Source organism: Pseudochaenichthys georgianus, chromosome 19 (assembly GCF_902827115.2).
Source record: "Pseudochaenichthys georgianus chromosome 19, fPseGeo1.2, whole genome shotgun sequence".
NCBI classification, from domain to species: Eukaryota; Metazoa; Chordata; class Actinopteri; order Perciformes; family Channichthyidae; genus Pseudochaenichthys; species Pseudochaenichthys georgianus.
The window spans coordinates 12,963,483-12,982,038 of NC_047521.1; the positions used below are offsets into that span (position 1 = coordinate 12,963,483).

At 42.5% G+C, this 18,556-nt stretch overlaps 8 non-coding genes across 8 annotated transcripts; all 8 read right to left on the reverse strand.

Moving 5' to 3' along the window:
* Window positions 1-2,175: 2,175 nt before the first annotated feature.
* On the reverse strand, window positions 2,176-2,248 carry trnar-ccu (transfer RNA arginine (anticodon CCU)). Its single transcript has one exon. It is a non-coding gene; the product is annotated as a tRNA-Arg (tRNA).
* A 244-nt stretch (window positions 2,249-2,492) lies between these two features.
* Window positions 2,493-2,565, reverse strand: trnar-ccu (transfer RNA arginine (anticodon CCU)). The gene has a single exon. It is a non-coding gene; the product is annotated as a tRNA-Arg (tRNA).
* Window positions 2,566-16,303: 13,738 nt separating this feature from the next.
* Window positions 16,304-16,376, reverse strand: trnar-ccu (transfer RNA arginine (anticodon CCU)). The gene has a single exon. It is a non-coding gene; the product is annotated as a tRNA-Arg (tRNA).
* Window positions 16,377-16,620: 244 nt separating this feature from the next.
* Window positions 16,621-16,693, reverse strand: trnar-ccu (transfer RNA arginine (anticodon CCU)). The gene has a single exon. It is a non-coding gene; the product is annotated as a tRNA-Arg (tRNA).
* Window positions 16,694-16,944: 251 nt separating this feature from the next.
* Window positions 16,945-17,017, reverse strand: trnar-ccu (transfer RNA arginine (anticodon CCU)). Its single transcript has one exon. It is a non-coding gene; the product is annotated as a tRNA-Arg (tRNA).
* Window positions 17,018-17,262: 245 nt separating this feature from the next.
* Window positions 17,263-17,335, reverse strand: trnar-ccu (transfer RNA arginine (anticodon CCU)). Its single transcript has one exon. It is a non-coding gene; the product is annotated as a tRNA-Arg (tRNA).
* Window positions 17,336-17,586: 251 nt separating this feature from the next.
* Window positions 17,587-17,659, reverse strand: trnar-ccu (transfer RNA arginine (anticodon CCU)). The gene has a single exon. It is a non-coding gene; the product is annotated as a tRNA-Arg (tRNA).
* A 244-nt stretch (window positions 17,660-17,903) lies between these two features.
* On the reverse strand, window positions 17,904-17,976 carry trnar-ccu (transfer RNA arginine (anticodon CCU)). The gene has a single exon. It is a non-coding gene; the product is annotated as a tRNA-Arg (tRNA).
* Window positions 17,977-18,556: the final 580 nt, after the last annotated feature.

Genomic DNA, 18,556 nt, shown 5'->3' on the forward strand with positions numbered 1-18,556 from the left:
TTCGAAGTTGGTCCTTATAGACTCCTCCCGGATATGAATATTAATCTTCATGCTGGTAAGGACTCCTCATTGTTCTTGATCTCTGACCTTGCTCTCCTCCTCTTTCGCCTGAATTTGATTCCACATTACAATGAGTGCTTGTTTGTTAGAAAAACATTGTTTGAATGTGTATGGGATTATATGTTTATTTAAGGGTGAGTGCTGCTGTCAATGTATCAGTGTCTATGTGTGTTATGTGTGCAGCCTGTCCCAGGTGCTCCATTGATGTTTTCATATGCACGACCCTCAGCTTTCATCATTAGGCATGACAGGCCCTTCATCAATCCTGATACAACCGCAAATAACACACACAAACAGACACACGCTCGCACACACACACACACACACACACACACACACACACACACACACACACACACACACACACACACACACACACACACACACACACACACACACACACACACACACACACACACACACACACACACACACACACACACACACACACACGCACATGCAGGCATTATGTGACAGGATTGCCTGCAAGAAATCCTAATCACCGTTTATGTTTTTGAAGTAATACAAAATAAATACTGAAATCATATATATATGAACCCAAATTCCAACATGGTCATTTGCAATAATACTACCAGGTTATACTGTAGTATTGTATGTCAAAGAATTAAGAAAAAACAACGGGGTAGTATCTTGAAAAAATAAATAAAAAAGGATAGTATAGAATGTCGAAAGCACTCATGTTGAAAAGATTATATTGTATGTTGCAAATATAAAGAAAATACATAATAAAGTTAGTCAGAAATATCAGAAGACATGCAATAGCATAGTATTTTGTCCCAACCAATCAGAGCACACTGGGCTCACAGGGAGGGGGGGGGAGCTCCAACAAGACGTTTAGGACAGAGACTTTCAAATCAAATCAAATCAAGTTGTATTTATATAGCACATTTATAAACTATTTTTGGTCGAGCCAAAGTGCTGTACATATAATAAAAATAGCCTACAGTAGAGACACTTTACAGCAAATACAACAGCACAGATTGTTCAGAATATCAGTATGAGAAAAACGACACCTTCTATCCTTAGACCCTCACATCGTACAAGGAAAAACTTCCAGAGAAATCCACAGTTTAAGGGGAAAACAAGGGAGAAACCTCAGGGAGAACAACAGAGGAGGGATCCCTCTCCCAGGACGGACAGACGTGCAATAGATGCCGTGTGGAAATCGAAGAGATAATATATTTTACAGCATATAGACCGAATGTTAGGAAATGCATGTGTCTGTAATAAGAAGATGAATCCACGAGGATGTCAGCTACAATCCTGTGGAAGCCATCAGGGAAGCAGCATGACGAGACCTAAGGCAGGACCGCAGAGACAGGTTCAGCCACGACCCGAAGTCCACGACTTAATCCAGAACTCAGGATAGAGGATTCAGGGCACAGAACCACAGCAAGAGGATCAGCCTCGACTCCGGATCCCGGCGTAGATATAGACACAAAACAAGAAAAAAGATTTGGCTGGGTTAATCGGAACAAGAGAATACACAGACACAGACAGAGAGGGAACAGGTCATTGGATAAAAGTTATTCTTGATAACCCTCTAGAAAGATCTCATGAACTTCCCCACTCAATCTATCAAGACCTGAGCAGTTCTATTAGATATAGGATAAGAAACAGAGATAGGGAGCACAACAACCCATCTCTTCGTCAGATGCACTCCCCCGCTTATCTCAGCGACTCTGTACCCCGTTGTGGTAAATGGGGGGTGGGTAAGGGTAAGGATTTTTAAAAATAAACCGCAAGGGTCTAAAGGAAAAAAAGATTAAATATAAGGTACTATATTTTAAATAATCCTATCTACTATTCCTATATTCGAATAATGTATAAACTATTTTAAAAATACTTTATGAAATTTTGCATAAAGATGACAAAGAACGACAATGTATACTGTGTCGAAAAATATCCAAAACAAAAACTACATTTGTCAAAAGTCAGGGAGAAATATCATTGTAAAAAACCCAGCAATACCATAGACATGCCTATGGGAGAACGTGTCATCTTGCACAAGGTCACTTTTCATGAAGGGTGTGAGTTCAAACCACTGACAAGGTGAAAAGCATTAAACCCTTCATCACAGTTATACAAAGCAATCACCCCAGATGGGACTCGAACCCACAATCCCTGGCTTAGGAGGCCAGTGCCTTGTCCATTATGCCACTGGGGCAAAAACATTTGCACCAAATAGGAAAAAAAACTACGATGTATTCTGTGTAGAGAAATATCCAAAATGAAAGCCACATTCATGAACACTTTAGGAGAAACATTATGGAATAATTCATGCCAAATATAGTAATCCTATGGGAGAATGTATCCTCTTGCACAAGGTCACTTTCACTGAAGGGTGTGCTTTAAAACCTCTGAGTAGCTGGAACTTTCTAAACTCCTGCATCACAGTTATACAAAGCAATCACCCCAGATGGGACTCGAACCCACAATCCCTGGCTTAGGAGGCCAGTGCCTTGTCCATTAGGCCACTGGGGCAAAAATATCGGTACCAAAGATGAGAAAAAACGACAATGTATACTTTGTAGAAAAATATCTCAAATAAAAACTACATATGTCAAAAGTCTAGGAGAAATATCATGGTAAAAAACCAAGCGGCAAACTGTGGGGTAGAGCCGTGAAGCCAATACGGAAGTGTCACACACTGCAGTTCATATATTGGCCGATAGGCGATGGCTGCAGAAAGGAGCAATTTCCATAGACCCCCATGTTAAAATGCCCAACTTTACAGCAGAAAAAAACATGTTTCTCTCCCTGGCTCCATACGTTTTTATCATCGATATAGTTAGATTCCACCTTCATGATTATGGATCTGTGAGTGAATTGTTTTCTAACGCGACCCTTTTATTTATATTAGGTCTTAAAGTGTGTGCATAAATTAGGGCGTGGTCACATTGAGTGACGGCTCTGTCAAGTGCCTGCCGCTGTTAGCTTCTCGTCTCTCTGCTAGCTGCTCCGTGAAGCTAGCTACAGGGACTCTGCCTGCTCAGCTCATCCAGGAAACACAACTTGTAGCCGGCCGTGGTTGTTTGTTCTTCATGCTTATATATCGGACTATTGTGACTCGCTCTGCGGTTAAAACAGACGGTGCATGAATGCGGTAAGTACAATTCGAGTGCTTTATTTATGTGTTAATGATTTTAATCAGCTACGTAATGAATGGTAAGGCTTGGGTTAGCATGTAAGCTAGTGGTAGCTACATCGGTGCTAACGATTGTAATCGTACCCTCCAAGTTAAAATCATAGACTGTATATATAAAGGTTAAAACGAAATAGACAAGTGTTAAGTGGGATAATACTGTTGAACAAACGGCTTCTGTTTGAGGTTGATAAAATAAGGTTACATCCTTGTAACTTAGAGATATTTTATTATTTAGGAGGAACTGTATGCATCGCTAAGGTTAATTTAAATTGGCTATGTATGGTATCAAATAAACAGTAAGCATTGGTAACACAACTTCCAAAGTTAAAGTAAAATAAAAAGAACCCTGACTCGGACAATACATAATCCAACATGTCCAACAGAAGAGAATCAGTTATATTGTTTGTACACATGGTACTTTACATATATATCTGTTTGTTTAAGGTGTCCAGGTGATGCAGACAGGCTGGACCAGAGAGTGAGAGACAGAACTGGACTCCTCACAGCAGTGAACTTCAGCACAGGTACAAAGACTCTTTTTTTCTTACTGTACAAAGAATCAAGAAAGATATTGGTTTAAATGAATGAAGTATTGACTTGAATACACTGATATACATTCCAATAAACAATACTAAATACTAGATCACCTACACATCAGTTAAGTTGAGGGGTTTTTCCATGCAAAAAGTTACATTTAGATATTTAGCAATATGACTTTGTCAGCTTTCTAATGTAATGTATTGAAGGCAAAGATTTATCTCTCAATATGTGACCCGTGTGAGAGAAATATTTTGTTTAGTGTTTGTGCCAGAGAGCATTTTAGTGTTTCACATGGGTCTGCTATAACTTAGAGCAGGGCATAGGTTAAAGGTCCCGCTTTCCTGTTGGGGGGAGTGTGACTAACTGCACAGAGGACTTTAACAGATTGTCTTTGTCTCTGAAACCATGTGTTCGTAATTATGATTAAGAAGAAGCGTGAACAGAGGCCCCTCCCGGAATCCTCTGGTAGATTGTCTGTGTTTTCTGTGTAATTCTTTAGTGAGTTCAGGGTTTTCCTCAGAGCATGTTGTGTAAATGCCTTGAGCTCGCTCCGGCCGCAGCTCATCATTAAACTCAGTGTTTGATATAAAGCGGACTCCAGCCTCCATTTCTTCCATCAACATTGCTGAAAAGAAAATCTCTCTCACATATTGGCGTCACGAACAATAGGACACCATCAGATCTCTATAAGCTGGTAAGTTCAATTCTATTTTAAGATTGTCTTGCCAGCGTTTGAGATCAACGGTGTATCAAAATTACCTGAGAGAACTGAGCTGCTGCATTTTTTTTGGGTTTCTCTACTCATTTACATCTGGAGGCTAATCATAACCTCGGGAATCAGTGTCAAGGGGGACTTTGTCCTGGCCAATTTCCCCGTGTTTGTTGCTGGGACAGGTGTCTACGAGCAAGCACGGCCTATGTGAAAACTATGAGAATATTTGGGGCTAATGATAACCTAGGAATATCGAATTTCATCGATTTCCTCTGTGTGTGATTCTTGGAATTAAATCACCAGGCAATTACACACAACAAATATTCGGAGAAACTTTTAAGAGATGTACCAGCAAAGTGGATTTTCTGAATTACAAGCAATGTCGCAAGATTTGTATTTAAACAAATCGCCGAATTTAGGAGTTTTCAGAGGATAAATTGCCTAAATCAACAGCATTTCTGCTGAGGTGCCGATTCTCCGCCCCCTGGGGAGAGCTGCACGTAGAAAAAAAGGAGCATACAGCATTATTTCCGCGATTATTACCATTTTTGAACTAAAGAAAGTGGTCAATGTGTGGTATGAGAATGTTGTATGAATTGCTGAATTTGGCTGTGTTTGCTGATACACGAGAATTATGAGTAAGGAAGGCTCTCATAATTAAATAACCCCTCTGAAAGTCTCCCTAATTCGGATTAAAATAGGCTGGAAGAGTTTTTGTCAGGCTGAGTTGTTGAGAGTTTTTATGTTTGTTTGTCTAATTGCAGTGTTTGTTTTATTGTACTAACCGTTACACATGGGTAATACTGTCTCCACAAACGAGTCCGTTGGTAAGAGGAATAATGATTCACGCACCAAGACACTTACAAAGAATCCTATTACAGACAGCCACTACACGCACATGTTTTCCCCTAATATGCCGTCAGGAATTGTCGGAAGAAGCTTGGATTGGACTAAAGTTATGCCGTTCACATCGTTACTTTGTGAGCACTCACAACAGAATAGTCAAAAAGGACAGATTCTGTTTGATTGGCCGTTAACGGGCACTTTTGACATGACGGTGTTGTGGCAAGCGTTTAAATTAATTGAACAGGAGGCGAATTGCTCCTGGGATGTAACGTACATGAAGGACTGCGTTAAAGCTTGGATGACTATTGCAGAAAAAAGAGGTTATGATGAGCGCAAACATCTCAGGATAATAATTCTGCTGGAGCTGTGACAGCACCAAAAATACTGATAGGAGAAGTTCCAGTTTATAAGCCTTGGACACCCGCTGAGGTGATGGATGTCACTAATCACGCTCCAAGTCCGACTAAAAGCCCGGATGAGTATCTGTCGTGGTTGACTAATGTCTGCTCAGTTTATAACTGTTTGGTTCATGATGTTAAACAGCTGATAATCCTAACATATAAGGCAGATTGGTCGACGTGTAAAGAGGAATTCAAATTCCCTGCCTGTACGGCTGCGGGTGACTGGCCTGCGACACAGACGCGTGATATGTGGATCGAAACGATAGCTGCTATTGCAGTCAAAGCATGCGCCAAAACTCACACAGATTTTTCACTGGTGACGGCTTGCGTACAGAACCCAACAGAAATAGTCCCAGACTTTCTCCAGCGCTTTATGACAGCCTGGGATCATAATGCGGGCATTAAAAGAGAGGGCAATGATTTGTTCGCCATACAGACTTTGTTGCATAATTTAATCCCTGAAACAGCTCAGGCGTATATGATGGCTACCCCAGATTGGCAAACTAAAACATGGAAATCAACCCTCGCAGTAATACGCGCGTTGTACAAAAATCAGATATTTCTGACCCCCAGAATTGCGCAAAAGTTGCCTCAAAATACACAGGCTTATCAGAGTGCGGATAACTCCCAGCAGTTTCAGGGACAACATCGCACACAGCAGTATCACAATCAGGGGACATCACAAAATTACCAAGACAAGGGCAGACAGCAGCAGAATAAAAATCACAGAAAGGTGATGCCGTGTCACGTCTGTGGCGCAACAGATCACTGGGCAGGACAATGCGGACGGCGCTGGCAACCACAGCAGGACGCACAACCTTTGCCTGCTCTTCCCCAGCCCCCTCGCCAACACCCTGCATTACTGCCCCCCCCTCCCCTTAACAGTCAAGATGGCAGGCAGGCTCAACAGGGGCAAAACGGTCAGCAAAGTCAATTTAATAGACGATAGAGATGCCATGAAGAAGAAATAGGGTCAAATTCACAGCATTTCCCCATTCAAGCAGCAACAATTCGCCTTTCCAATAACCCGCGTGAAGATCCGATTATGCCCGTTGATTTCAGTGGTAAAGCGGTAGACATTTTGATTGACAGTGGAGCAACATTATCAGCAGTGCGTATGAAAGAAAAAGTGTGTGAAGCAACCAATAATTTTGTCACAACAATGGGAGTTTCTGGCATTCCTATGTCAGAGCCCGTTTCAGAGAAAACTGATATTTCAATTGAAGGATCACATGTGCAACACTCTTTCATTATTTCAGATGGAAGTCCTATTAATCTAATGGGCAGAGATTTGCTTTGTAAATTACAAGCAACAATACATTGCACTCCAGACGGATTGTTTTTGACTATTCCTGACAGCAAAGTCTATCAAGCTGTCCAATTCATTCAATCATCTCAGGACAACCTTTATTGTTGGTCATTTCCAGATTTCAACATGATTTCTGTTTTCTCAACAACAGGAATTCAGAAAATTGCTAGCATTTCCCCGGTGTGTGCTTCTTTAATGTCCCTTATGCGGCCTGTATTGAATTGTCACTGCACAGCTGCTTTTAACCCGTCAGATGAATATGCACTATCAGTAAGAGGTTTTTGCAACAGCTCAGATCAATTAGAATGTGAAAACTTTATGTTTTTAGGACCCCAGGGGTGCGCATTGCCCCTAAGGCTCACAACCAAACAAGAGGCTCTTTATGCTGCAGACACGATTCCTCACCTCGCAATAGGGGTCACTTCAGGAAGTGACCCTGAAGAAGTGGGGGTCATGGCAGCTCACTGCCATGCTCTGCTGAGAGCTACAAAGGCTTCTCACACACACACACACACACGATCTGATTAACCTAGGGGAGGAGCATTACATGCTGCGTCTCTCTGAGCAACCTTCTCTCCCTCAAAGCACATTTCTTCATCTACAGCCACCTGAATCCACACAATACGGACCACCTTCAGATTTTTCTGAGGTTCCTGCCACATTATGGGCTAAACACAAGAATCATGTGGGGTTTGTTTGCTCAGCCCCTACACACAGAGTCACACTTAAAGCCAATGCCAGATTGCCAGCTATCAGACAGTACAATTTACCCCATAGAGCCATTTTGGGAATTGAAGGAGTCATCCAATCTCTGCTCGATCAGGGCGTATTAAGATATACAAGTAGTCCTTGTAACACTCCCATATTGCCAATTCCCAAGCACAATCGCCCTGATGAGTGGCGTTTTGTCCAAGATTTGCAAGCTATTAACGCTATTGTCATTCCGACAGCTCCCATAGTGCCTGACACTAATTCGATTCTTGCATCCTTGCCGTCAGATTCAAAATTTTACACAGTAATTGATTTGTGTTCAGCATTTTTCTCTGTTCCTCTGCATCCAGACAGCCAGTATCTGTTTGCATTTACTTTTAAAGGTAAACAAATCACATACACGCGCCTCCCACAGGGGTACGTCGAGTCGCCTACTGTGTACGCAGCAGCGGTTAAGAGAGATCTGGACACTTTGGTCCTTACAGGAGGTAGTACCTTGCTTCAGTACGCAGATGACCTGTTATTAGCTTCTCCCAACATGGACGCATGTCGCATCGACTCCATTCTGCTCATGAAAAGACTTTCTGAATGCGGACACAGAGCATCCCTGGCTAAGTTGCAGTACTGCCAGACTGAGGTCACATACCTGGGTCACATTCTGAGGGATGGACACCGACTCCTCTCGCCAGCAAGGATTTGCCTTTTGAACAAAGTGGCACCACCCCGCACAAAGAAAGACATGCTGTCTTTTTTGGGCATGGCTAACTATTGCAGACACTGGATATGCGAGTACGCTGCGATGGACTCTGTCTTGCGTGCTGCCACTCTGCAGGCTGCTCCTAACATTGTTCAATGGTCTGAGGACATGCACACAGCTTTTCAGGACTTAAAGCGAGCCCTGACATCAGCTCCTGCCCTGGGGCTCCCTGATTACCATCAGCCGTTTCACCTGCATGTCCATGAGAAGGGGGGCTTCGCAACGGGTATCTTGGTGCAGAAGCATGGCTCTAATTTCCGGCCTGTTGCATACTACTCATCTCGACTCTCCCCTGTGGTACTTGGTATGCCTTCATGTCTGCGAGCAGTAGCCGCAGTTGCAATTGTTATCAAACAATCCTCTCCCATTGTACTGGCCAGTGACTGTGTAGTACATGCCCCACATGCAGTTTTACATATTCTGAACACCTCTGCTACTCAGCATATGACAGCAGCAAGGCGCTCCGGTTATGAAGCAATAATTCTTTCAAGCCCACACATCACACTTAAACGCTCTCCCCCTCTAAACCCAGCTACGCTGGTACCGATTCCAGATTTTGAAATCACACATGACTGTGTCACAACGATTGACATATCTTCTTCCCCCAGAGCTGATATGTTGCAAACTCCTATCCCTAATTCAGATATGATTCTATACACAGACGGGTCTGCGAGCAGGCCGTCTGACACAGTACACTTAGCAGGCTATGCTGTTGTAAATGACTGGGAAGTTTTAGAAAGCCGGGCCTTGCCAAATGGCACGTCAGCTCAGGCTGCAGAGTTGTATGCTCTGCTGAGGGCGTGTATTTTGGCTAAAGATAGAGTTGCAACTATTTTCACAGACTCCAGGTATGCATTTGGTGTGTGCCATGACTTTGGTGTCTTGTGGAAAATGTGCGGTTTCTTAACATCGGCCGGTAAGCCTATTCAACATCATGCGTTAGTAGCACAGCTATTAGACGCTATCATGCTCCCTACACAGCTAGCAGTGGTTAAGTGCGCTGCTCACACAAATTCTGATGATCCTATTTCGCGTGGAAGCGTTAGCCGACACCGCGGCTAAACAAGCAGCAGTTTCCTCCTCTTCTATGGTGCTCCAATGCCCCTCGACACAACCCGCAGAGCCCATTTCTTTGCCTTCCTTTAATGATGTCGCGGACATGCAAGCCCGCGCTGATGTTAGGGAGAAAGATTTATGGCTAAGACGAGGTTGTACACTTGACGCTGAGTCCAGCTTGTGGCTCCACCCAGACGGACGGATGGTCTGTCCACGTTCGTTCCTCCATGTTTTGGCACATGTTGCACATGGCAAATCACATGTAGGAAAAGGAGGGATGAATGGGATTATAAAGTCCCAATGGTTTGCTCCAGGCATCACACTAGCTACACAGACCCTTGTAGACAGATGTATGATATGCCAGCAGACAAGACGACGAAGTGGTCAAATTCAGCATGAACACTTACCGCCCCCCTCGGGGCCCTTTGTAAATATGCAAATTGACTTTTCACATATGCCACCATGCCAAGGATTCAAATATCTTTTGGTAATAGTGTGCCAGTTCTCCAAATGGGTAGAGGCCTACCCTACCAGAAAAGAAGACGCTAGAACAGTTGTAAAGTGTCTTCTCAAAGATGTTATTCCTAGATTTGGTGTGCCCACAGGAATTAACAGTGACAGAGGTCCAGCATTCATTTCTAAGATAACCCAGAGTCTAGCTACAGTGTTAGGGTTCAAATGGCAATTGCATGTTCCCTATCACCCACAGAGCTCAGGCCAGGTTGAGAGAATGAACTTGACTATAAAGGAGAAACTCACTAAAACAATGTTGACCACAGGACTAAAATGGGTAGACGCGCTGCCGCTAGTTCTGTGCTCCATCAGAAGCTCACCAAATGCAATGACAGGGCTTAGCCCACACGAGGTATTGATGGGAAGGGTAATGTTCGCAGGATCTAGCCCCCCAGTAACACCCCACAAACTCACTCTTTTGTGGACAGAGGATTACATGACTAACTATGTCAAATATCTAACTGACATGTTGAGAAAGTTTCACAGGCAGGTGGCTGACAGGCTCCCCCAGCCTGGAGAGGAGCCCACCCACCCCTTTCAGATTGGTGATAATGTACTAATCAAATCTCTTGAAAAAGATGCTCTGTCTCCCAGGTGGAAAGGTCCTTTCCAGGTGTTAATAGTGACCAGAACAGCGTTGAGAGTACAAGGGAGACCGGAGTGGATTCACGCTACAAGATGTCCCCTCTCCCCTCTACCGGAGGCTGGCGTGTGAAGGCAGTCATCATCATCGTCATGCTGGGTCTTCTGTACCTGGCCAAGGTCGCCCTGCTAGATGGAGCTGTGGAAATCCCAACGACAGGTGGCGAGGGATCTCGCCCGTCTGAGGAAGAAAATAAGGTGCTCTTATCTACGAGCGCAGACGACTTGACCACTCAGGGCCCAGACCCTGAGGGCAAAACGACACCAACGGGCAAATCAGTGCCTAGCGCCAAGGACAGGTTGTATCCAATCACCACACAGACATTCAGTATGGTGCGAGAGACACAACGAGAAAGAAAAGGAGGAAGAATCAGGAGGATTGTCTCCCTCCCTGATCACAAATCAAAGACTGTTTCTTTTAACTGTCCAGCTTCAATATGTGATTCATCTAACTGTATTATTGTATTTTATGTGTCCTCAGTTTACTCAACATGGGAGATATATCCAATGGACCGGTACCGTACGGACGGAGTGGCGTCGGGTGGGGTGAGAATGGCACTCGACACCATTGAAAACATGCCCCCAGAACTGTGGTATAGCACTAGAGAGCAGTATAAGGCAATGATAAGGGATGAAGTAACATGTAGAGATAGGAAACCAGCTTACCAGGTTTCCGATCCAGGTGCTGCTGTGTGCGACCTGTCTGGACCAGATAAAAAAACAAATGTTCCATCCACTCCACGTAAACACTCAGGAGGTGATGTAGATTCTTCAAAAAAGGCCTTAATCACTCCTTTTAAACAAACTAAAACTAATTCTGCAGTAAGCTTAATGTTAGACTACGCACATGAACGTAATATTAGTAACTGTTGGCTATGCCAAAATATGCCAGAATCCATGCATTCTCCTATGTTTAGCCCAATTCCGTTTGCAAGAGCAGACTATAAATTAATCAGCTGGAACGAAATTTACTCTAGGATTAGCGATGAGGCTGAGGACTGCTATACTCCGTCATACCCAATAGACTCTGATAAACCGTTACAGTACAAGGGTCTAGTCTCTCTCATTGTTGAGACAGTAAATACAAATGATCTGCCTGACGGTTTCAAACGATTGATGTTTTTAAAACTAATATATGTGAAGAAATACATTAACCTAGCTTTTGAATACAGATTCCAGTTAGCTCTGGTACAAACTAATTGTTCGGTTAATTCCACAAGCCCAACATGCACAAAACAACCACACATGGCATCTTTTCTGGTTGAAGCTTTAGTGACAGTTGTGCCCTGGTTTGGCTCCAGAACAGTGAACTCCGTTGAGGTTAAAATACATGATTGCACGAAACCAATACCCTTAGGCAATCCCCCTACACGTGACTGTTCAATATATGTTCCCCCAATTGTAGTACACGAATGGAAGAATGTGTCCATCTGTTTCCAGAATGAAGCAGGATCTCACACCTCTCCGGATGTGGGACACAGTGACTGTAATACCATAGTGAGGGTAAAATTAGCCAGAATTCCCCTCCCACAGAAAGTTTACTTAGTTTGTGGCGACCGGGCTTATGGCTGCGTACCATATGACGTTTTTTATGGCACCTGTTATCTAGCCTACCTAATTCCTTTAATCCGTAAAGTAGAGGCAAATGAGATTGCAGCGATACTTCCCTCTCTACACAGGAACAGCAGGTCCATTACAAAAGGACAACAGGTAGCGAGCCTACTTTTGCCCTGGTACGGCATTTATGTTAGTCAGCAGGAGATCATGGCATTATCCAAAGTAGTGGAACATCATCTAAATGTATCAAGTATCGCGATGTTAGCGGAACAGAAAGAATTGCAGGAAGTTAGGACGGTAGCACTACAGAATCGCATGGCGCTGGACCTCCTCTTAGCTGCCCAGGGGGGCGCATGTAAAGTAATTGGTGCAGAGTGCTGTTCCTTTGTCTCTGACGCCACACCTGAAGTTACGGATATGGTCCAGGACACAGCTAAGGGGATAAAAGAATTGCATGAAACTCATGGGTTTACATTTGGGGATTTAAGCGGAACTCTTGGGTCCTGGGGAGCGGGGTTGGTTAAATTTGTTGTTACTGTTGCAGTGTTTATCTTGGTTGTGCTAATCCTAGTGACCTGTTTGATCACTGTAATTAAATTAGCCATACGCAGGGTTGCCAAGACTACCCTCCAGGCCCCACAGAGGCTAGTGGGGTACTCTACTGTAGATGACACAATGTTGATGTACGACGCCGAGCTTCCAGACCCATGGGTCTCCGTGGCAGTTCCGGTACCTTGGGTACCTCCTTTCAGCGATTGATAAATTGATTAAAGTTGACACTCAGAATAAAGAATAAATGTTTTGACTTTTCCTTTCTCAGGTTGTTAAGAATAAATGTTTTTGACTTTTCCTTTCTCAGGTTGTTTTCAATAAAATGTCTGACTTCTCCTTTTCAGATTTTTGAACAAATGTATTTGAATAAAATGTATGTAGTAAAGTGCCTTACTCTTGAATAAGTGTATTGAAGTAAACGTAAAGTAATGCTAAAATGGAGGACACTGTACCTTTACAGATTACAGATTGATCGATTCATCACTGTGAATGTATACCTTAACTGTGAATTTGTGATTGGCTGTTCCAATCTTATTCTGTTTTTGATGTAATTAATGTAATGAGGAATCCACCCAACTCTGAGGACGTTTTATTTGATTCAAGTAGTGACTGAAATATTCTTAGACTAATGTTAATTGGTTATCAATGAATTGATAAAAGCGTGGATCTGTGAGAGAAATATTTTGTTTAGTGTTTGTGCCAGAGAGCATTTTAGTGTTTCACATGGGTCTGCTATAACTTAGAGCAGGGCATAGGTTAAAGGTCCCGCTTTCCTGTTGGGGGGAGTGTGACTAACTGCACAGAGGACTTTAACAGATTGTCTTTGTCTCTGAAACCATGTGTTCGTAATTATGATTAAGAAGAAGCGCGAACAGAGGCCCCTCCCGGAATCCTCTGGTAGATTGTCTGTGTTTTCTGTGTAATTCTTTAGTGAGTTCAGGGTTTTCCTCAGAGCATGTTGTGTAAATGCCTTGAGCTCGCTCCGGCCGCAGCTCATCATTAAACTCAGTGTTTGATATAAAGCGGACTCCAGCCTCCATTTCTTCCATCAACATTGCTGAAAAGAAAATCTCTCTCACAACCCGCTCTATCGAAATCAGTCGGAAGTCGCAACGGCTCATTTCAGAATAAACGTGGATTTACGTAAAAAACTCTTTTTTCAGGGTTCGGGTGTTTTGTTTGATTTTAAACAAACCAAGTCTTGGCTTTCAGAATATGAAACTTTTATTTCCAAAATCACACGATAAGTACATTTATGAAGCTTGTGAAGGGACGAAGACAGGCACCTCTCACTCGCACTCTGCTCTTCCAGCAGCGCCGCCCCCCTCCCTCCGGCTGACATTATGAACGTAAGAGTATAGTAATCATAGATAACACCGCAGGGTCCGTTACAGTTTGTTTTCATCTGATTTAAATTAAACAGAGTCTTGGCTTTCAGAATATTAAACTTGTTTCGGCAAATTCAGATGATAAATATAACTTTGAAGCTTGTAACGGCATAATTACAAGCGGGGAACGGAGTAATTTAACGCCACAGCAGGCATAACAACAGCCGGTGTTTCTCGTGAGGATTTTCCCCGGGAAACAAACATAATACACACAAACGCAAAAATACACAAACACACACACGCACACACGTATGCACACACACTCGCGAGCTTCCCCTCCAAACGAAAATATCTTCCCTCCGTAGTATTTTGATCATTTGCTCCACTAATAATCAATCAGATCGATGGATTCCAGAGAAGAGGAAACTTTAAAGGCCTTTTTCTCAAAATAAGGACTCGGTGACAGTCATTATATAATGTGACATATTTCGCTTAATATTTGGAGTACAACAACAATCCTGATATCATTAGAAAGCTAGGAATCTCCTCTTTCCAACAGTGTATGCAACTCAAAATGTGTCTTCGGGTCAATGCGACTGATTTCGATGGAGCAGGTCACATATTGTCTGTAAAAAACGTGGTAAAAGTGATTCTTTCAGTGATACAACAGAGCAAGCTTCTACAGTTGCACTACGTTTTGATAACAGTTAAATATTATTTTGATAATAACATATATTTCAATGTTGATGAACTTCATACTGTTCATTCATAATCTGATTGTCTTTGTAGCTCATTGTTTAAGTAAAAAAAAACCATTACAAAATAATTATATCTACAGCCCCTAAACACACAAACACACCGCTTTCATAAATAACACACTTGTTCTGCAATAATATGTTTTATGTTTCCTGTCATTTTTGTTAGGAAAGGACATGCCTGAAAGACACGACATGTTCTCCTTCTCTGAGGGTCAAGAAGAACATCCAAGAGGATCATTAAAAGCTGATGCTATGAGATGTTAAGACCAGTACAGGACATTCACTATAAACAACTGTTATTGTAAAAACTTCATCCTTCATCAGCCCTGGTCCTCCTCGCTGAGGAAAGACCCTCAGTCCTCTCCACACCAGCAGACAGGACGTCCATCACACGGAGGTTTCTCCCTGAAGTCTTTGCAGCCCTCTGGACACCACGCTGTCTCAATCCGTCCACACTGAATATGAGAGGGGGGAAATGAAAATAATAAATGCTTTGGACAATAAGAAATATAAAGTTGACTGTTGAGTTGCTCAGTTTTTTTAGATTGTCAATACTATTACTGTATAACTAATATCTCAGGTTAAGAGGCACATTCAAATAAAGATTGGTCTTTAAATACATTTTGTCTTTTGAATTGTTTGTCTAAAGTCAAGGATCTAGAACTGGTACTTATTTTTAATGATACAGTCTGGTTATTATGCTGTTGGCCTCACAGGTAAGAGCACTCACTAGCTACCATCACATGTACCTTAGCTTGACTTAAATGTATTAAACGTATGGTTAAGTGATATCAAAATATAAATAACTAATGTCATGCAAACATATTAATATTTGCTTGATTCCAGAGTTGAATTTAGCACAATTGCATACAAACGTTAAGGGGTTTTAAGATTCTGAAGTATTATGCTAAAAACTCAATAACTTAGATTATTATTTATAGTTTTGCTGAATAGTTTCATGGCCGCTTACCTTAGAAACGTAAAATGCGACGGCAGTCTGCAGATGGGGAGCATGTTAGCTTAGCTTGGTAGCTTCAGCTAGCTCTGGAACTTCCAGCTGGGTGGCAGCAGGTCCCGCCTCGGCTCCGCCTCTTTGCCCTTATTTGGAGCAGGCTGGAGAAGGCGGGAGTTGAACTCTGACGTCACTGTTGAGCCGTTAGTGGCCGACTCCGCCTACTAAGGGCTTCACGGCAACTCTGCAGAATCCTATGGGTGACGTCACGGACCCTACGTCCATTTATATATACAGTCTATGTAAAAAACCCTGCAATACCAGAGACATGCCTATGGGAGAACGTGTCATCTTGCAGAAGGCCACTTTTCATGAAGGGTGTGAGTTCAAACTACTGACAAGGTGAAATGCATGCATTCATCAGAGTTATACAAAGCAATCACCCCAGATGGGACTCGAACCCACAATCCCTGGCTTAGGAGGCCAGTGCCTTATCCATTAGGCCACTGGGGCAAAAACATTTGCACCAAATAGGAATAAAAACTACGATGTATTCTGTGTAGAGAAATATCCAAAATAAAAGCCATATTCATGAACACTTTAGGAGAAACATTATGGAATAATTCATGCCAAATATCGTAATCCTATGGGAGAATGTATCCTCTTGCACAAGGTAACTTTCACTGAAGGGTGTGCTTTAAAACCTCTGAGTAGCTGGCACTTTCTAAACTCCTGCATCACAGTTATACAAAGCAATTACCCCAGATGGGACTCGAACCCAGAATCCCTGGCTTAGGAGGCCAGTGCCTTATCCATTAGGCCACTGGGGCAAAAACATTTGCACAAAATATGAGAAAAAACTACGATGTATTCTGTGTAGAGAAATATCCAAAATAAAAGCTACAATCTTGAAAGGTTTAGATTTAGAAGAAACATCATGGTAAAAACCCTGAAATACCATAGACATGCCTATGGGAGAACGTGTCATCTTTTAGAAGGCCACTTTTCATGAAGGGTGTGAGTTCAAACTACTGACAAGGTGAAACGCATGTAACCCTTCATCAGAGTTATACAAAGCAATCACCCCAGATGGGACTCTAACCCACAATCCCTGGCTTAGGAGGCCAGTGCCTTGTCCATTAGGCCACTGGGGCAAAAATATCCGCACCAAAGATGAGAAAAAACGACAATGTATACTTTGTAGAAAAATATCTAAATAAAAACTACATATGTCAAAAGTCTAGGAGAAATATCATGGTAAAAAACCCTGCAATACCATAGACATGCCTATGGGGGAACGTGTCATCTTGCAGAAGGCCACTTTTCATGAAGGGTGTGAGTTCAAACTATTGACAAGGTGAAATGCAGGTAACCCTTCATCAGAGTTATACAAAGCAATTACCCCAGATGGGACTCGAACCCACAATCCCTGGCTTAGGAGGCCAGTGCCTTATCCATTAGGCCACTGGGGCAAAAACATTTGCACAAAATATGAGAAAAAACTACGATGTATTCTGTGTAGAGAAATATCCAAAATAAAAGCTACAATCTTGAAAGGTTTAGATTTAGAAGAAACATCATGGTAAAAACCCTGAAATACCATAGACATGCCTATGGGAGAACGTGTCATCTTTTAGAAGGCCACTTTTCATGAAGGGTGTGAGTTCAAACTACTGACAAGGTGAAACGCATGTAACCCTTCATCAGAGTTATACAAAGCAATCACCCCAGATGGGACTCGAACCCACAATCCCTGGCTTAGGAGGCCAGTGCCTTGTCCATTAGGCCACTGGGGCAAAAATATCCGCACCAAAGATGAGAAAAAACGACAATGTATACTTTGTAGAAAAATATCTCAAATAAAAACTACATATGTCAAAAGTCTAGGAGAAATATCATGGTAAAAAACCCTGCAATACCATAGACATGCCTATGGGGGAACGTGTCATCTTGCAGAAGGCCACTTTTCATGAAGGGTGTGAGTTCAAACTACTGACAAGGTGAAATGCATGTACATTCATCAGAGTTATACAAAGCAATCACCCCAGATGGGACTCGAACCCACAATCCCTGGCTTAGGAGGCCAGTGCCTTATCCATTAGGCCACTGGGGCAAAAACATTTGCACCAAATATGAGAAAAAACTACGATGTATTCTGTGTAGAGAAATATCCAAAATAAAAGCTACAATCCTGAAAGGTTTAGATTACAGTGCTTCTCAAAGTGTGGTCCGCGGACCACTGGTGGTCCGTGAGCGCCCCCTAGTGGTCCGTGAGTATATTGGTAAAATTTCACATTTGAAATAAATAAATGTATTTAAGTTTTTCGCACTCTCGCGGCAATATCTCCGCAATGGAACAAGCTTAAGTTTAACTTTCGATTGCATGATATAGCCCAGATAAGCACCTTCATCACACAAGTTGCCACCTGTTTGTACCATTTTCAGGCGATTTGTAAAAAACGATGTGTTTTTGGATATTTGTGGAGTTAGGTGGTCCGAGAGTGTTTTTTTATTGGTTAAGTGGTCCTTGGTATGAAAACGTTTGAGAAACACTGGTTTAGAAGAAACATCATGGTAAAAACCCTGAAATACCATAGACATGCCTATGGGAGAACGTGTCATCTTGCAGAAGGCCACTTTTCATGAAGGGTGTGAGTTCAAACTACTGACAAGGTGAAATGCAGGTAACCCTT